At 44.0% G+C, this 19,171-nt stretch overlaps 1 protein-coding gene across 2 annotated transcripts in view; it reads left to right on the top strand.

Moving 5' to 3' along the window:
* The window catches only part of PKP2 (plakophilin 2), a 468,963-nt gene that overhangs the window by 336,187 nt on the left and 113,605 nt on the right, over nt 1-19,171 (top strand). The gene's annotated exons all lie outside the window — the stretch shown is intronic.

Raw genomic sequence — 19,171 nt, 5'->3', positions numbered from 1 at the left:
ATGGAGCCGGCGGAGTGGGAAGGTGCGACGGGTGCAGTTGCACCCGTCGCGAATTTCAGTGTCTGCTAAGCAGACACTGAAATTCTTTGTGGGGCCCTCTTACGGGGGCCCCTGCAGTGCCCATGCCATTGGCATGGGCACTGCAGGGGCCCCCAGGGGCCCCACGACACCCCATACCGCCATCCTGTTCCTGGCGGGTGAACCGCCAGGAACAGGATGGCGGTATGGGGTGTCGGAATCCCCATGGCGGCGCAGCAAGCTGCGCTGCCATGGAGGATTCCTGAGGGCAGCGGAAAACCGGCAGGAGACCGCCGGTTTTCCTGTTCTGACCGCGGCCAAACCGCTGTGGTCAGAATGCCCTGCGGGGCACCGCCAGCCTGTAGGACCGCCGGGGTCGGAATGACCCCCATAATGTCCGTACCCATGTGCTTAAAGCCCCATCGTTGTGCATGCACTTCATGCTTATGCTTCTCCCAAATCAGAACTTTGTTAATATATGGAAGCGTAATGTAAATTTCTTAAAAACACCCGCCAGACCCAGAGTTGTGATTTCCTTGTGGGTTTGGATATTGAATCCCTATACACGAACATCCCCCAGGAGGAGACATTAAGGGTAATTGAGGATGTTTTGTACCAACAAGAGTGGGAATTCAATACACCGAGACCCTTTATCCTTGATCTAGCACTAACGAAAAACATCTTTGAATATGACAGAACAATCTATTTACAGACCCATGGTACATCAATGGGTAGTACCTTTGCGCAGAGTCTGGCCTGTCTGTATGTGGCAGAGTTTGAATGTAAATTCATCTTCAGTCAGGAACAACTTTGGAAAAATTCAATCTGATTGTGGCGACGTTATATAGATGATGTCCTCCTGATATGGAGCGGGGAAGCACTATTCCTTGATCATTTCTTAAACGGGCTTAATGAACAGAATCCACTCTTGTTCTTCACTGCCACAATCACCAAAGAATCTCTGCCCTTTTTGGACTTGGACATTAGAACAGCAAAGGGCAAATTATCCACTGTGGTTTACCATAAGCCCACAGATAGGAATAGTCTACTTTCATTTAAGAGCTTCCATCCTAGGTCCCTAAGAACGAACTTACCATATGGCCAGTTCCTCAGTATCCGGAGGAACTCCTCAAATGTGACTGATTTTAAATAGGAAGCCGAGGTTCTTGTAAAACAAACTGGTGGACCTTGACTATCCCCTGCTATTGTGCAGAGGGCAAAGAAGAGAGCAAGAAATTGTGATAGGAAAATATTCTTGGAAGAGAGGTTAAAACCAACAAGAAATCGATCTATCTGTGTCACAATTTTTAACACAGCTTCAAATGAACTGAAACGGATCATTAATAAGAACTGGAGAATTATCATTTCAGGGGGCCTCCAATTAGAGAAACCTATGTTCTCCTTTAAGAAAAGTGCGAGTATCCGGAATCTCCTAATACACACTAGACCCCTTTACTTGGGGAATAAAAATGAATCCTTTATGTGGAATCTGCCACCAGTAAGGGGCCACATAGCTTGTGGCTCATGTAGTGTCTGCCCCTTAATGAAGAATACCAAGATGGTGGATGTAGGTTTGACATCTCCTTGGATACAAACAAAACATACAAATTGTAATTCCGAAAATGTGATCTATTTGATTAAATGTCCCTGCAATCTTCTATACATTAGAATGACTACACGAAAAGTAAAGATTTGCATCATGGAACATTGCAATAACATCAAATTTCAGAGAACAGTGACGAAAATGGTGTCTCACTTTTTAGAAATGGGTCATGAGGCTGGAGATTTTACTTGGACAGTATTGGATAAACCTACCATCCCCCCCGCATACGATGGACACTAAAATGTTTTTGTTCAGAAGAGAACAATGGATTTTTCGTGTCCATAGCCACGAACAGGGATTGAACGATGAAATACCCTGACACCAACTGAATTGTTAGAAGTTTGTAACAAGAGTAGGGGACAGTCACATTTAGATGTAGTACCCCAGGTGACCTCACGGTCCCATGATGAGTCCATCTGTGGGTCTGATAAGATGGGGGCTCTACTTGAACTTAGAGGGATTAGAGGAACTTTGTTATTCTACTGACTAATTGAGCCCCCCTTGTATGAGATATCGACCATTAGAAGGCTTCCGTTTTTGTAGCACTAGGTTTTGATGTCACATTTCGAATGTATTTGAGACCCCATGGAGTATATCCATATAAGGATGTCTCATGTGCCTGGTAGATATATTTTGATGGGTATCGACCACTCTGGGTGTTATACCAATATTATGATTGAATAGGCAAGACAAGAGCACAGTTACTACTGAGTACAGAATCACTTGACTTTGGGAGTTAAGATCACACATGTAGCTAGTGGGGCCAGGAACACTGCTGTGTGGCTCCAGATTTATTATAGCAATTGTATGGGAGAACAGATGTGGACATTTAACATAGCCCTTTATTCACCCACAGAGGCCAGTGAATAGGGTTATATGATCCCACAATCAATATGGCGGAGGGCGACAGCGACATTTTCCTTGGATGTAGAACAGTCGGGCTGCATCTTCCTTACATATGACGTTCAAGACACGGAAGTGGAAGGTAGATAATTCCCCCAATTTGGCGGATACATTCGGAGGAATCTGTGAGAGATAGACCAGTCTAGCGGTGTTGAGGTTATGCGTGACCACATGATCACGTAATGGAATGAAAAGACGGAACTACGGACGGCCCCCTTACCTCCACGGAGTCATGTGTGGCAGAGGGGCGGCACCGGGCCCTTAACGAGGTGAGTGGGAAAGGGGGCAGGCAGCTAACAACAGGGTTGAGATAGAATCTCTCAGAGAAGGAGAAAGGTGACAGATGGCTCTCAATGAAGGTGTGTTTATTTCGACTTGTTTATTCGCTGTTTGTGACTACAGGGAGGTGCTCCCATAATGCTCCATTTTTGGAGATCATTAATGAAAACTCAGTAAGTGGATTTCTCTCACGTATCGAGAAACCTGCTCCTTTGGACACTGCTTGCGGTGATGGTGGGTGTTTTAAAGAAATTTACATTAAGCTTCCATATATTAAAAAAATTCTGATTTGGGAGAAGCATAAGCATGAAGTGCATGCACAACGATGGGGCTTTAATCATATGGGTACGGACATTATGTTAGGAGTGTGCAAGGGGTATATGGGCGTGTGGAGGTGTGTTTGCTAAATCTGTTTGTCTTAATATTCCTTATAGTAAATTCTGAGTGTGTGTACTGGGGAAAGAAAGAATATGGAACCCGTATATATTATTGGTCATTATTTGAGTACATGCCAGGTAGGGCATGGAACTCTAAGGGGATATACTGTCCTGAGGAAGGCCGAACGACCCTGATGGGCGAAGGTAACGGTCAAAACATGTTGACCTTGTATATTTAATAATTTTTGGGGTGAAGGGGTGATTGAGTCCCCAGAACACCACCATCTTTACAAACCTTTTTTAATCCTACCTCGGTATAATCTAGAAAAAATACTTAATATGGGTTTTACTTAAGGTAGTTTTAACCAATGAGTGAGGTGCTCTATTTGTTAGTGGTCCCCTTTTGTCAGTCGCGTTTTGTGTTACCCCCTCCCTATTGCTCCATTCCTCACGTAGGTCTACGTGGGAATGTTTTAGCATAGCCCTATGATGAAGCATGCCACTATTAGTGAGTGAGGGCAGTTTTTTCTACACCTCTGTGCTGTATCCGTTATGGAGGAGATCTCTTTCGGGATCTCTTCATTTATTTCTTGTCCTTTGTGTGTTTTCGAATCTTTCAATCTAGCCACATCCTCCACCACTCCAACTCTAGGAACAATTGCCTGTTCCACTACAACAAGCCTGCCTATGAAAGACTGCTGAAACTGAGCAAATGTCATCCTTGGCTCTGGACAACAATCTTTGAATACGACAAAAGCATTGAAGGTTGCTAGTTTAAACAAACGGATAGCGAACTACATATACCAAATGGTAAGCCTTACGAACATCAGTGTAAGGTTCCAACCTTTGATCTACTCTATCTACACCACCCATACGTTTATTGTAGTCTAAACTGCACACAGGGTAAATGGTGACCTTTGTTAAAAAGTCCTCTCCAAGTTCCCACCCAATTTCCTTACTAACTCTGAAAGTGGACTGACAACTAGGAGGGTATCAATAGTGGAATCTCTACCAGTGTACACACTGAAATCATAGACATATCCTGTACTATTCTGATAGCATATACATCTTAATTCCATTATGTGGCCTCTTGCTAGGAATGTACTGCCTAAAAAACAAACTGCCCTTGAACGAGTCCAAAGACTCATCCACAGCAATTTTTTCACTGGAACAGAGATCTCTGAAAATCTATCTACAACGTAATAGAGGACAGGCCGAATCTTAAAAAGACGGTCACAATCATGGTGATCTTGTGGCAACGGTGAAGCATTAACAAAATGTAGCATCCGAAGCAGAAGCAAATACTGATCACAACTCATGATTGCAAGAAATATTGCCATTGCCATTAAGGACTGGTAGACCAATATGAAGACAGTGTGGGCTTCCTTATTAAGCCCATCAAAAAAGTTAAACCCAAGAACTTATTAAATTCATCCAGATTTGTGGAGTGTAGCTCTAGAGTGGGATTCAGATTGGCACTGTTGTCCCTCAAATACTGTTCATTCAGATTAGTCTGGTCAACAACCTAATCCAAAAATACATTGTCCAAATACAACTGAAAGAAAATTATAGGCAAAATGTTTTCATTATTCACTCTACACACTGAAGCACCATTAAAGGCAGGCAACTCTGGCTGAACCGTGTTTAGGGCAACCTTTACCCAAGGGACCACTCAACAAACAGTGGCTTTCTCAAATATCCCTGGTGTCTAGTAGCTTCTTCCCCCTTGGGGCAGATGGGCCTAATAATGTATTGCCGATCTGCCCCCAGGGAGGCAGAAATAGGCAAAATATTTACCCCCAAAAGGAGAGCAACCCTTGCCCAAGGGGCCGCACCTCAAACATACGCAAGACATACCCAGAAATAAATGCCTGTTGTCTAGTGGGTTTCTGCCCCTATTATATGGCCGATCTGTCCCCAAGGGTGGCAGAAACAGCCATAATATTGATCCCTAAAAGGGGAGTGACCCTTGCCCAGGGAGCCGCTCCCGAGACATACAGAATATATCCAGAAAGCACTCCCAGGTGTTTTAGTGGGTTTCTGCTCCCCTTTGGGGCAGATGGGACTAATATTAAATGGCTGATATGACCCCAAGGGGGGCAGAAATGGCCAAAATATTGATCCCCAAAAGGGCATCAACCCTTGCCCACGGGACCACTCTACAAACACACAAAATATGTCCAGAAAGAAAACCCTGGTGTCTAGTGGGCTTCTGCCCCACTTGGGGGGCCAGATGGATCTAAAATTATATGTTTGATCTGCCCCTAAGGGGGACAGAAAGGGCCAAAATATTGATCCCCAAGTAGGCAGCAACCCTTGTCCAAGGAGCTGCTCATCATACATACAGAACGTATATCCAGAAAAAAATCTCTAGTGTCAACTGGGCACTTCTGCTGTAAGATTGCGGCCCCATGCGAGATCATGCAGCAGGAATGCTCCAAAGAGATATTGATGAAAGGAAAGCTCCTTTCTCTCCCCTGATGCCTCTTTGTTCTTCCCGAACCCCCACCCGAGGAGTAATTTACCAGTTGCTCCTCTGACTCGCTGGAAGCAAATGGTTTCCAGCGCGTCCCCAGCAACTTCTAATGAAGTTGGCATGCTGTGTGCATAGATATCATCAGATGCCGTTGGGGGGGTGGGATCGGGTGGCAGCGGGAGCACTTCCACTACTATCTCTGGTGGGGGCGTTTAGATGGACAGGCAGCAGTCCTCCCATGGGTGGGTGCTAGGATGTCTCGGAGCTGTCCTAACCACACGCCCACTGTGTCATTGGACAGCCCCTGGCCGGCTGACGCACAGAAGGGGGTTAAGAGATGACAGCCCTCTTTGGCATAGATGTGTTTGTAGTGTTCATTCCAAGCTTGGATCGGCCACAACTTTTAGTGTACGGTCTGCATTTTGGTCTCAGTTACCACTATGCAGTTCCACATACATGCAAAGGAAAAAGGTTTAATACTGCTGTTTCCTGTGCAGTATGGTATGGATTTCAATCCTGGGGCAGTATCTAACATTATATCTTATCCTAAATGTGTCACTGTAGGTATTTGGCTTGGTTTATGTGGTCCATATTGCCATTGCACCCAAAGTAACTTAGTGTGTCAGTGGCCAGTTAGCATTTATAGTCACATAGGAGTCCAAACCCTGTGAGTCGAACAGATGATCACATTCTGTGTATTCTTTAATTTCTACCTATGACGAAATTATTTCTATGTCTCCTGAAATATTCTCCAAATAGGGAGAACCTCGGCAAATAGGTCGCCAGTTTGCCTTAATTCAGGAAGAGTGGCAATAGCCTGGCGCAGTTGGGCATAGCGGGCTCCTGAATGAAGGGTTGCTAGGGGGCGTGCGTGAGGCTTCTGTGCGAGAGGAATTCTGCCCTCCATCCTGTCCAAGGTGGCACAAAGATCCACGTGGCGTCCTTATGCTGGTCACACTTTATATCTAGTCACTTGTCACTTCATAGTTTGTTTACCGTGCTGCCAGGATATGACGGGGAGAGGGTTCTCTTTGGTGTTTTAACATAAGGCGCAAGCCATTTGTACGTTGTCTGATGCTATGATTGGTCGGATGTTCCCTAGCCTGTGTTCTTTTATCATGTTTATACCTTTTGTAAATCAGTAATCTCTTGTTGGTCGAACACTGTTGTGAGCCCCCAGACAGATACAAGATGAGGGCCAGTAGGAGAACAGGTTGCTCTTAGAACTCTGCTATGCACTACGTACATTATAGCATGATGCCTATGTGGCTATATTCCAGGTTTCTACATCCGCTGCTAGTCCGGGGGGGGGGGAGGGGGGAGGTATCCAGGTGATGCCCTGAATCTGTCAAAGCTTAATTGTTATGTTTATGTCACTTTTCAATGTCCTGAACTTGCTGAGGCCTAAGCTCTGCGTTTCTCATTTGCTGCTATGGTCAGTCTGATTTCGTATCTGTTTTTGTCTGCACTTGTTGGAGTGTAGCTTTTATAACCAAAATTATTATGAAATGTTTGCAAATGAATGCCTAATGATGCCACATAGAAATTGTATTGCTGTGTTTTACTAAACATGCGTTTGAAATGTGCCCACGGGGAGTGGCCACCAGTGTATACGATGACTAATGAAATTAACTAATAATTACTTATTAATGCACTAATGTATGATTCTGTATTCGCATTAAGGACTATGGGCCTGATTCTAACTTTGGAGGACGGTGTTAAACCGTCCCAAAAGTGGCGGATATACCACCTACCGTATTAGGAGTCCATTATATCCTATGGAACTCGTAATACGGTAGGTGGTATATCCGCCACTTTTGGGACGGTTTAACACCGTCCTCCATAGTTAGAATCAGGCCCTATATGTTAAGATTTTGCTAAATTAATTACTAGGCCTTAGTTAGCATGAGTCGGGGACTAGCTGCCTGGTTTCGTATTAAATGTGTTTTTCGAACGTGCAATGTGCTGACGTGCTGAAGGACATGTAGCCATACTTTTCCAGAAGCTAGAGAAGATGTCTGTAACCGTAGTAAATTCTTTCTCATGAGACTCAACTTTCTCAAGGAGACATTCTTGCTGAATGCAAAGGTGTAAACTTGCAACAGGTACAAGGTCGCCTTAACCGGTAAAGATAATGGAACTACTGACTGAGTCTGGGTGAGTAAAAACGTGTACCTGATATTCTACCCTTTGGGGACGTCAATTACAGGAGCCAATAAACTACATGAGAACTGTTCTAAAGGGACAATCTTAATGAGGTGATTACCAATCTTAACCAATTACATTGGTTGGAGAAAATGATGCACCAAAACTTGCCCAATTGGAAATTAGGGGACTGTACGACGAGAATGATATAACCCTTGGACACAAGGAGAAATCAGCCATTAAGTGCCTTTTTGCTATTACCCAGCCACTTTGTTACTCTGCTTAAAGACTTTGCTGTTTGACTCTTCAAACCATCTTCACCCTTGCCTTGCCCGTTCTATATTTTTCCTCCTTATGAGGGACTATTCCTTATTGCCCCATCGTGCTGAACTTTGCTGTGTTTCCTGGCTGATGGTGAATCAACTGATGTCCTGAGGACGAAGACTGACTCTGTATGCTGACCCATTACGGAGGGTAACTATATGATCATGAAATTGTAATTGTCTGTTTGCCTTTCCTTTCTAGGTACCAACTTCTTCTTTGATAGAGACCATAGATAGATGTTTTCTAAATTTGTGTTGCTAAATTGTTTTGCATGAAGCCCAGCATGCCTATGCTAATTCGAGGTTAGTTAAGGAGTTCACTGAAAGGATGCAAATAGACAAATAACTGAATCAATGCTTTGTTGAATAATGCGCTAGTAATAATCTGCTAAAGTTAACCCATGTTGACGTTGTGCTTTGTTGTAATGTTCATGATCTTTGCTTTGATGAAATCTTATTCGAGTTGCCATATTATAACGGTGTTGATGTGTTTTATGGTTTTGAGACTAATAAACTTGCTAGTAAATTGTAACTAATAGGGAATAAATATCATAACTCTTATAAATCTCGTGTGGGTTATGACTGAAAGGTCATGGTATGTTTCGCTTCCATAAATGCCATTATCCAGATTGAATCTATTTGTTATGGTGAATATTGATGATGTTATTGATCTGTTGGTTGACATGCTGGTTGATTGTCTTGTCCTAAGGTGTCTTCAATCAGGTCAAAAGATTCATTGGCCTAAAACGAGTCCCAGACTAAGTAAAATTATCTAGGAAGGGACGTGTTAGCAGTTCTGGTAGCAGTGGACGGATTAGGCCCTTTGGGGCCCTAGGACGAGGGACAATTGTTTTAGAATTGTTTTTGAAATAATGCAAATTGAAGGTATGATGTGCCCCTAAGTACCAAATGACTTTCCCGGAATCTCTGAGCTTGCCGAAGTGAGTTGAGTATGTTCTCGGCGTTCTAGTGATAGTGTGAATGAGATAGTTTTCGCGCTTGCAACAGCTTATGCATATCGTAGTTGAATTGTGAAGGTTTGCGAGAATTTAGGCCAGGTAATGTTTTAGTAGGAGTGGGCGTACTTCGCAGAATGAGAGTAGGGATGTCGGCGAACTTCATGTGAGTGTGGCGCTTTGTGCTCAAAAAATTGTCCACGTGGTTGTTGGTGATGTACGGACCCGGCGTGGTCTAAGACTCCGGAGTATATTGATAAGTGTATGAGACACTTGGTTTATGTTGTAATTTGTGCGGTTTAATAGGTCAATCGGGTGTGGTTGACGAGTCAAGTTTGAGTCAAAGTGTGTGAGTGAAACCTTCGATGGAGATTTGGCAAGTTCTAAAGTGCACTAGGACGAACCATTGACAAGTCAAGAGTAGAATTTGCGGGTCGAATTCTGCTTGCGAGTGCTGGGATCTGAGAAGGAGAGAGTAGCGGCCGAGGCTTCAAGTGAAATCTCTGTAAAGTTCTGAAGCGATTGTGTTACCCTTCCTGTGGTAAACCGACAAATTTGAGTTTGTTGTTAAGGTGCTCGCAATATATTGCATTAGTTTTTGTGTGGATTCAGAGAGAGGAAGACAAGCCGCAAGACTTTGTCAGCCGCAGTGTGCGTGAGTGTGACGTCTGGAGCCGCGCTGGGATAGGTCAGCTAGTAAGAAAGGTCGCGCACGGATTGGCAGCCGTCCGTGAGAGGCAATTGGTTGGAAAGGTAGGCGAAGGGTGTTCTGGGAATTAGTCACTCCCTGATTAGATTCTAAACTAAATAAAAGATGCAAAAATGAAGTTTTTCAAAGCATTAAAGAGTGCTCTGAGGGGAGATGTGTACATTACAGCGAGTGTGGGGGAACCCACACCGCCAGAGGATACTCCGGCTTATGCTGTAATGGAAGAGAAGGTAGTCGCGCCATGTCTTTGGCTAAAGCAATGGTGCAAATTAGCAGAGAAAGATGGGTGATTGGCATTTCCAGAGAAAGGAACCTTAATATAGGGGTTCTAGAGAATTTGTGGAAAGCATTAAATGAGCAAAAGCCGCCTCCGAGACCAGCTCAGTTTAAGACGTTAGCAATTTGGGAATTAATGGCCATACGACAGAGGCAACAGAAATTTGAGAAGAGAATGAGGAAAGCAGAAAAGACTAGCGGAGGCTAGATGGGATACTGAGACCAGGATGTGGAGAAGGGAAATAATAGACGGAGTTAGGATGTTTCCGGCAGTAACTCAAGAAGCCGAAACACAGGGAAGAAAAGCCACTTGTAAAACAGACAAGGGCTCTAACAAGCAAAAAGAGACTCAGAAGTCTTGGGCGGATGCAGATGATTCATATGACGATGAGTAATCAGTTGTTACACGATCGGCCCCCACCATATGCCATAAATTACAACAGACCGAGTACTAGTGCAGGTCCTGTGAGTTCAACACAGAATCAGGGGATCACGAATACAGTGCAGGCAAATAATGTTACCACATCAGCTCCGATACAGAATGGTGCTAGTGTATCCACTGCACCCGAGGCGCAGAGCCAGTTGCAGTCGCCTCCAGTTCAGAGGCTCTACCCTGATGTCCCAGTATTAGAGACGGCTATGAATTTGATGGTGCTGCCTGATCCAGTATACATGAGATCAAAATTAGTGCAGATTGAGCCAACTCCACATTTGCTGCCCCAGCCGCAGCAACAGGTGGATCTGAATTACACCTCGGTCACAGGACCGCAGTCAGTTACAGTACCTGTAATGAATCAAGCTATGGGAGTTAATGCCCCACCAGGATTGGGAAATGGACAGACACCAGCTGCTATATTTTTGCCAATTACCGTTGGTCCGCCAGTACCGCTGTATGCGCAGGCAAAGCCTAGTGTATGCGACTAAAGAGTAATGACTCAGGAGGTAAGAGGAGGGTTCACAGGGAGTTCTCAAGGGCTGACACCGGGAGAACAGACAGCCGGGAGATCTAGATCCTTGTTGGACTTTAGTCCGATTGGGGTTCCTCTAGAAACCATGAGACAAGCAGGTTTGGGTCTACTGACACCACAGGTAATGAGTGCAAATACGTCGCAAACTCCGATGGTACAAGCTGGAAATATCTCGTTGCAAGGTTTAACTGTGCAACAGCTGAACGAATGGTTATACAAGCTTAACACTCCACAGACTGCTCCTGCGACAGCAGAGCGATCAGAGAGGGAGGAATACCTGAATTTTGTGAGGTTGGGGGTGGAAGCGGCTGAGCTAGTTGAAGGAAGCATGGGAGTGAACAGATTGGAATCATACACTGAAGCAGAACTAAGATATCTGTGCCCCAAAATAACCAAAGAAGTGAGTAAAGTGCACCAGAGGTTAGCAAACCTAGCAGACAAATATGGCATAGACTTAGACAATACTAATCATCTAAAGAGGAGTTATAGGTTAGACTTCGAACCTAAAGATTTTGATCACATGAGATCTACGGGGATGAGGGCCCACCTCAGAGATACTACAAAGGGCCCAAGTTTGGGGAGCTTTAAAAAAGTGGGAAGGCAGATGGGCGAAGAAGAGAGATAAGAGGAAAAGTGACTGCAGCAGGCGAAAGCTGTGCCGGATACGGGAACAATAAAGATGTTACCGATGAGGGAAACCGCTGGAGGGGTTCTGGTTCATGTACCATGGTCTAGAGGTGACATTTTGTCATTCACAAACGACTACCTCAGGTGGAGGGAAAAGCCAATAGAGTGGTATCAGCAGACAGACAGGTTTGTGAAACTCGCTAAATGCCTTTGGTAAGACTTGAATACACTGTTTGAGATTATAGTTCCAGCTGATTTGTGGCTTGAGTGCAAGAGGAGTGTGGATTGGCCGACAGCAGAACCGGCAAGGGAGAGAGCTACAGGAGCACCGTCTCCTGAGGTGATGAAGTACTACTATAAGGTGATTGAGTTCTTGAAGCAGAAGGTGTCGCCGCAGAATATTGATTGGCAGAAAATTGATCGAACGGCACAAGAAGGCAAAGAGTCGATTCATGCTTACTATGAAAGGCTGTTAAAGGCGTTCAAACATTACAGTGGCACAGAGGTCATAGAACCAAAAGACATGAATCACCTTGTGTTCAGATTTGTTGAAGGGCTGAGACCTGAGATTAGCCAGATGATTAAGAATCATTTGATCTGTTGGCAAGCGAAGCCGATTGATGAGGTGTTGCAGTACGCAAAATACTGTAGTGATGAGATTGAGTTGAAGCAAAGGAAGTTGAAAGAGAAGGTGATGGTGATGCAAATTAAGGCAGCTCAGGCAGGGATGCAGGGAAATGGAGTACAGCAAATGGTACAACAGCAACCTCAAGGAAACGGAATGTTTCAAGCACAAACGAGAGGCAGAGGTCAAGGAGGTTTTGTGAACCATGGTCCGGACTTGAATACTGTTGTGGTTCAAAATGACGTGCAAGGAATGAAAAATATGTCACCATGCCATGCATGTGGGGGCATGGGACACTGGAAGCTGGAATGTCTGATGATGGTGCAGGATGGTGTTGTTCAACAAAGCAATGATGTCGGTACATTTCAAAATGTGAGGGGTCCAAGAATGAGGGGTCCAAATCCGAACTTCCAGAATAATATGGTTCAAATGCAGGGTCTTCAACCTATGCAACAGATGCAAATGCCACGTATGCAACCAGTACAGGTGCAGCAAGTGCAACAGCAGATTCCTGTGGTACCTAGACAGCAAATGCAGTTGCCTTTAGCTTCGATGGGACAGCTGCAGGTGATGCTTCCTCAACAGGTCACAGGCCAAACGATGAGTCAAAGTAATGCAGTACAACAGTTCCCATTGCGTGGTGAGAATGGAATAAACGATGAATGGTCGATGATTGTTCAGACAGTGAGGAGTGCAGGCTTGCAGCATCCCTAGAAGTAGATCAGAGAGGACCTTATGTGCAGGGAAAGGTGATGGGCCACAAAGTTTCATTCTTGGTTGACACAGGAGCTCCACGCTCTACAGTCAGAAGTGCAGAGGTTCCGAAATTGACGCTTTCAGGGCGTACTATAAAGGTGGTAGGAGTAGCAAATCAGCTCCTGACACATCCAATTACAGATCCGGTCCAAGTTTAGATTGGTACTTTTCAGGGATTGCACAGGTTTGTAGTCTGTGACTCAAGTACCGTGTCTCTACTGGGAAGAGACTTGCTGTGTAAAACGAGGTGTTCGATCACCTGTTCCAATGAGGGAATTGAGATGCAGACAAACAGTGATGACGAAGGAGATGATGGTCAGATCTCAGAGCCAGAGACGGAGACCACAGATGAGGAGTACCCCTTGATAAGCTTTTTTCCGATGTTCACAGTGACCGATCTGCCAACCGAGTTACAGGGGACAGTGACAGAAAAGGTGTGGGATTTGACAGGAAAATAAGTGGGACTGATAAAAGGAGTAGAACCAGTCAAAGTAGATGTGAAGCCGAATGCCGTGTTTCCCCAGGTACCACAGTACCACATGGCGCAAGATGTCCTTATACAGGTGATGCAGATAATTGCAGACTTTGTGAAGCAAGGGTTCCTAAAAGAAGTGATGAGCAGCCCATGTAATTCACCAATAATGGGATTGAGAAAGCCTTGTGGGAAGGTTCGAATTGTCCAAGATCTGAGAAAAATTTACGAGATAGTGGTACAATGTTGCCCCATAGTGCCAAATCCAGCCGTGATCATGTTCTAGGTTCCATGTGACGCAGAGTGGTTCACAGTCGTGGACCTGTCCCAAGCGTTCTTTTCGGTGCCTCTTCATGAAGATAGCCAATTTCTCTTCAGTTTCAAATTCTTGGACAATGTTTACAGTTGGTGTTGAATTCCTCAAGGGTTTTCGGGATCGCCGTCTATCTTCAATCAGATATTAAAGAAGGATTTGGAGTCATTGGAATTGCCTTTTAATTCCACCCTAGTACAGTACATTGATGATTTGCTGATTGCGTCCAAAACAAAAGATGACTGCAGGTATGATACCATTGCCTTACTAAATCACTTGGGAAAGAACGGACATAAAGTGTACCCAAAGAAACTATAGTACTGTCAGAAAGAGGTGAAATACTTAGGGCACCTGATTGAGAAGGGATCAAGGAGAATATCCAAAGAGAGAGTGACAGCCATATTACAGATGAGTTCCCCGACATCCAAGAGAGACGTTAGGATGTTTTGGGGGATGGTGGGCTACTGTCGCCAGTGGATTCCCAACTTCTCAATTATCTCTAAGCCTTTGGTGAGGTTGACTGTCAAGGAGGTTAAGGATGGCCCGGATACCCTAACTATGTCAGAGAAAGAGATGAGGGCATTCATTGAGCTGAGAGAGTGTATGTGCAGGGCTCCCGCTTTAGGTATGCCTGACTACACAAAGCCTTTTGTCCTGTTTTGTCATGAACGTGATGCTTGTTCTTTGTCTGTCCTGACACAGGTCCATGGAGATGCATACCGCCCAGTAGCCTATTTTTCAGCTACTTTGGACCCAGTCGCAGCAGCCTTACCAGGGTGTCCACGTGCAGTTGCAGCAGTTGGTCAAAGCCTCACTCAATGTGAAGGCATAGTGATGGGACATCCCTTAACAGTAATGGTTCCACACTCAGTCGAAATACTACTCACCCGAACTAAGACCCAGCATATGACAAATGCCCGCCTGGCAAAGTACGAGACAATTATATTGGGGTCACCTAATGTATCGTTGAAACGCTGTACTGTGTTAAACCTGGCAACTTTGCATCCTAATGAAAATACAGATGGCGATGATGCTGAGGAAGTAGAACATGATTGTCTTGAGGTAACAGAACTGTGCACCAAACCGAGACCTGACATTAAAGATGCTCAGTTGTAAGAAAATGATTACATTATCTTTGTTGATGGTTCATGCCTGAGAGACTCAGTAGGAGTACTGAGAGCCGGATTTGCTGTGTGTACAATCACTGGTATCCTGGAAGCATCTTGGCTCGAAAGAGTATACTCTGCTCATGTGGCTGAATTGTTTGCTCTTATTAGGGCATGCCATGCCGCTGACAAATTGAAAGTCACTATCTATACCGACAGCAGATACGGATTTGGAATTGTCCATGATTTTGGCCAACTGTGGTCTCCTCATGAAATTCTCATGGGCCGAGCTATGAGATTGCCCGCAGTGCCTGCAAATGCTCTTGTGAATATCATGGATGATATGGTGTTGGACTACTGCAAGGGTCTGGCTGACGTGGTCCTCTCTTTCTCTCACCAGGTGGAAGCAACCACACTGCCACCGATAAATGATCCAGGTCACAATCTGAAAGCCAGTGACTGGGTTGTTGTCAAGAAACATGTGAGGAAGTCGTGTTTGGAGCCACGTTGGAAGGGGCCGTTTCAAGTGATACTGACGATGACTACTACTGCTGTGAAATGTGCAGGAATTCCAAACTGGATCCATGCCAGTCACACAAAGAAGGTGACATGTCCAACTGATGAGGAACTTGAGTTGTCGAAAATAACAGATACAGAAAAACAAGCCTCAGGGCCAGAGAGTAATCAAAGGGGAACTGAGACTGAAGGAGAGTCCGTTGAGGACGGCTTGGTCACTCAAACAGCAACCAAGGTCCGGAAGGGTGACAGTGAGCCTATCTCAACTGAGGCACCAGGAGGACCTACCCAAAGAGAGGTTCTCCCAGAAGCAGACGGATACGTGTTTGAAGTTGAACCCCTGACAGACCCAGAAGGTGAAGGAGTTGAGGCGGAAGACAGTCAAAGTGTTCAGACTCCTCCTGAGCCACTTGCAGATTCATCAAGAGAAAACACCATAGCACAAGAGGAGGGCATTGAACAGCATCCTGAAAAGCCGAGCAGTAAAAGGACACTTAAAGGAGATATGTGGCCAGAGCCACAAGCTGCAAAGGAGAAAGTGGTCATTAACGAAACAATAGAGGAAGAGATCGATACCACAAGGAAAGAAGATCTGAGTGAAGGAGAATTGCAGGGTGATCGCAAACTAAAAAGAAAGAGAAATGCAAACAGGAGGTACGCAAGTCCTGAATGGGCTTATGCAATGAAAGCCGAGTGGCAACAAGAGTTCTTAGCGTTCTGTTTTGATGGAGAGGTGCCAGGTCAATATTATGGTGCCTGAAGTTGGCAACAAATAAGAGACTGTGTTAAGCTGAAATTGAATAAAGGGAAACCTGAGAAAAGAGACTGATAAAATTGCCGGATGTGACATTGTTAACCTGAATAGACCTTTGAAAACTGGTTATGACAATTTGCCAATCTGATTTGACAAAGACCCTGGAGTGAATGAGAAAGCTGTAAATACTTGCTGAAGAGAGACTTTGCTTAGCTTTACAGAGTGAAAGCTATTAACCTTCCTCAATTTAGTTCTTTACTTTTAGTACTTTATTTTCTGATTCTTTACAGATCATGCCCAGATCAGGAGATGACGTGGAGGGGAATAAGCATGGAAAATATTTGGGTATTGCTTTGGGTGTCGTATGTGTGATATTCGTTAGTTATATTTGTGGAGATGCGTTTGGTGGATGAGAGTGAAGCTAACAATGCTACGGTTTCTGAGACTACTACACTAACACCGTGGGATAGGTTTGAGCAGGATACAAAATATTTTCATGGTGAAACTAATACAAAGGGGGAGCTGTCTACTAATGTTTTCTATCGCTTGCTGAGTGAGTATGTTGACACTATGGACGCGAAGGCTTGTTATGTGTGTACACAAATTCCTCTTTCAGTCCAAGAGGGAGTTACATATCACAGCTTGCCATTAACATACGGGATTAGTTGTAGTCTGCTACTAACACGGTTCTATAATCAAGAGGAAGTGCAATATTTTTATTCGAACTATGATTTAGTGTTCTCTTATGTGCCTATCATAGAAGATTTGAATAGTGTAGCTAAGTATTATGCTATAAAGCTGATTAAGGGATTTTTCGAGTCTAGAATGACAATTAGTACTTCGTATGCGCACCGCAATAATTTGACATGCTTGCTTACTTCTGTCGAAAATAGTTTTCTAGATCACGCTGAAGATAGAAGGAGTGTTTTAAAGAGGAAATTAGAAAAGGACTTGCAGCAACGATCATTCCTTAGTAATAGTAATAATGGGGTTAGGGAACAAGGGAAGCTAGCTTTAGTTGCAAAACATGTAGGTAGGCTTTGCATTACGCGAACAAAGTAATATTATGATAATGTGTTTGTGGGAACGATTGAGTGTAAGCATGTGTTTTTGTTTCAGAATAAGTGGACTTTTATGCTAAATGGAATGGATCAAGCGATCCCAGGGGTCTATTATATTTGTGGACTTAGTGCTTATTTCCGTCTTCCAAAGGGATGGTATGGGACATGTTATTTGGGAATAGTCTTTCCAAAGATCTATCAACTGGACGATTTAAAGAAGTTTCCGAAAGTGACAGAATTACTTCGTGCTAGACAAAAGAGAGAAACTGCTGCTGGTGTAGTAGTAGACATACTTGGAGCAATAATTCCTTTAGTGGGAGTTGTTTTGAATTCCATAAAGATTCGAAAGTTGTCTACTATTGTGGATAACATGCTGACAAACTTCACAGGGGCTATACTGATGGATAGTTAACTTGCTACGGAGAGGGCTATGGCTCTTCAAAACAGGCTTGCTTTAGACATTCTTTTAGCGAAAAGTGGCGGAGTCTGTAAGATGCTTAATGAGCGACACTGTTGTGCCTACATACCGGATAATAGTAATGAGATTAGAAGTATGCTTACTAACCTAACAAGAGATAGTGCAGATTCGAAGGAACTGAAAGAACCAGGAGTCTGGGAAAGGGTTGGAGAAGGATTTGCGCGTGTGGGAAGTTGGTTTAGTGGTCTTTGGCATGGGTTTTTGGGAAAACTAATACAGGGAATAGTAATTGTTTTGGGTTGCTTATTTGGACCATGGCTATTAAGTAAATGTAGTAAAAGGGTTAAAACCAGATGGGCAAGACATAAAGAGAAAAGAGAAGATAGAAAAAGGGAGAAAATGTTCAGGGCAAAATATGAAAGGCGAAGCAAAAAGAAGAAATCGAAATGAGAGAACTGAAAAAGTGAAAGATTGTCAAGGAATAATAGATTTGTGTGATGACAAGTATCATCAGAGGAGGGATTGTTGGAGTGTTGCTTTTATAACCAAAATTAATATGAAATGTTTGCAAATGAATGTCTAATGATGCCGCATAGAAATTGTATTGCTGTGTTTTACTAAACATGCGTTTGAAATGTGCCCACGGGGAGTGGCCACCAATGTATACGATGACTAATGAAATTAATTAATAATGAATTATTAATGCACTAATGTACGATTCTGTATTAGCATTAAGGACTATCTGTTAAGATTTTGCTAAATTAATTACTAGGCCTTAGTTAGCATGAGTCGGGGACTAGCTGCCCGGTTTCGTATTAAATGTGTTTTTCTAACATGCAATGTGCTGACGTGCTGAAGGACATGTAGCCGTACTTTTCCAGAAGCTAGAGAAGATGTGTGTAACCGTAGTAAATTCTTTCTCATGAGACTCGACTTGCTCAAAGAGACATTCTTGCTGAAACAGTGTAAACTTGCAACAGGTACAAGGTCGCCTGAACTGGTAAAGACAATGGAACTACTGACTGAGTCTGGGAGAGTAAAAACTTGTACCTGATATTCTACCCGTTTGGGACGTCAATTACAGGAGCCAATAAACTACGTGAGAACTGTTCTAAAGTGACAATCTTAATGAGGTGATTACTTGACCATTGTTTGGAGAAAATGATGCACCAAAACTTGCCCAAATGGAAATTAGGGGACTGTACGACGAGAATTATATAACCCTTGGACACAAGGAGAAATCAGCCATTAAGTGCCTTTTTGCTATTACCCAGCCACTTTGTTACTCTGCTTAAAGACTTTGCTGTTTGACTCTTCAAACCATCCTTACCCTTGCCTTGCCCGTTCTATACATTTCCTCCTTATGAGGGAGGTATTCCTTATTGCCCGATCGTGCTGAACTTTGCTGTGTTTCCTGGCTGATGGTGAATCAACTGATGTCTTGAGGACGAAGACTGACTCTGTATGCTGACCCATTACGGAGGGTAACT

This window comes from Pleurodeles waltl, chromosome 4_1, assembly GCF_031143425.1.
Source record: "Pleurodeles waltl isolate 20211129_DDA chromosome 4_1, aPleWal1.hap1.20221129, whole genome shotgun sequence".
NCBI classification, from domain to species: domain Eukaryota; kingdom Metazoa; phylum Chordata; class Amphibia; order Caudata; family Salamandridae; genus Pleurodeles; species Pleurodeles waltl.
The sequence above is the reverse complement of the archived record's forward strand: the minus strand, read 5'-3'. Positions and strand labels throughout refer to the sequence as shown.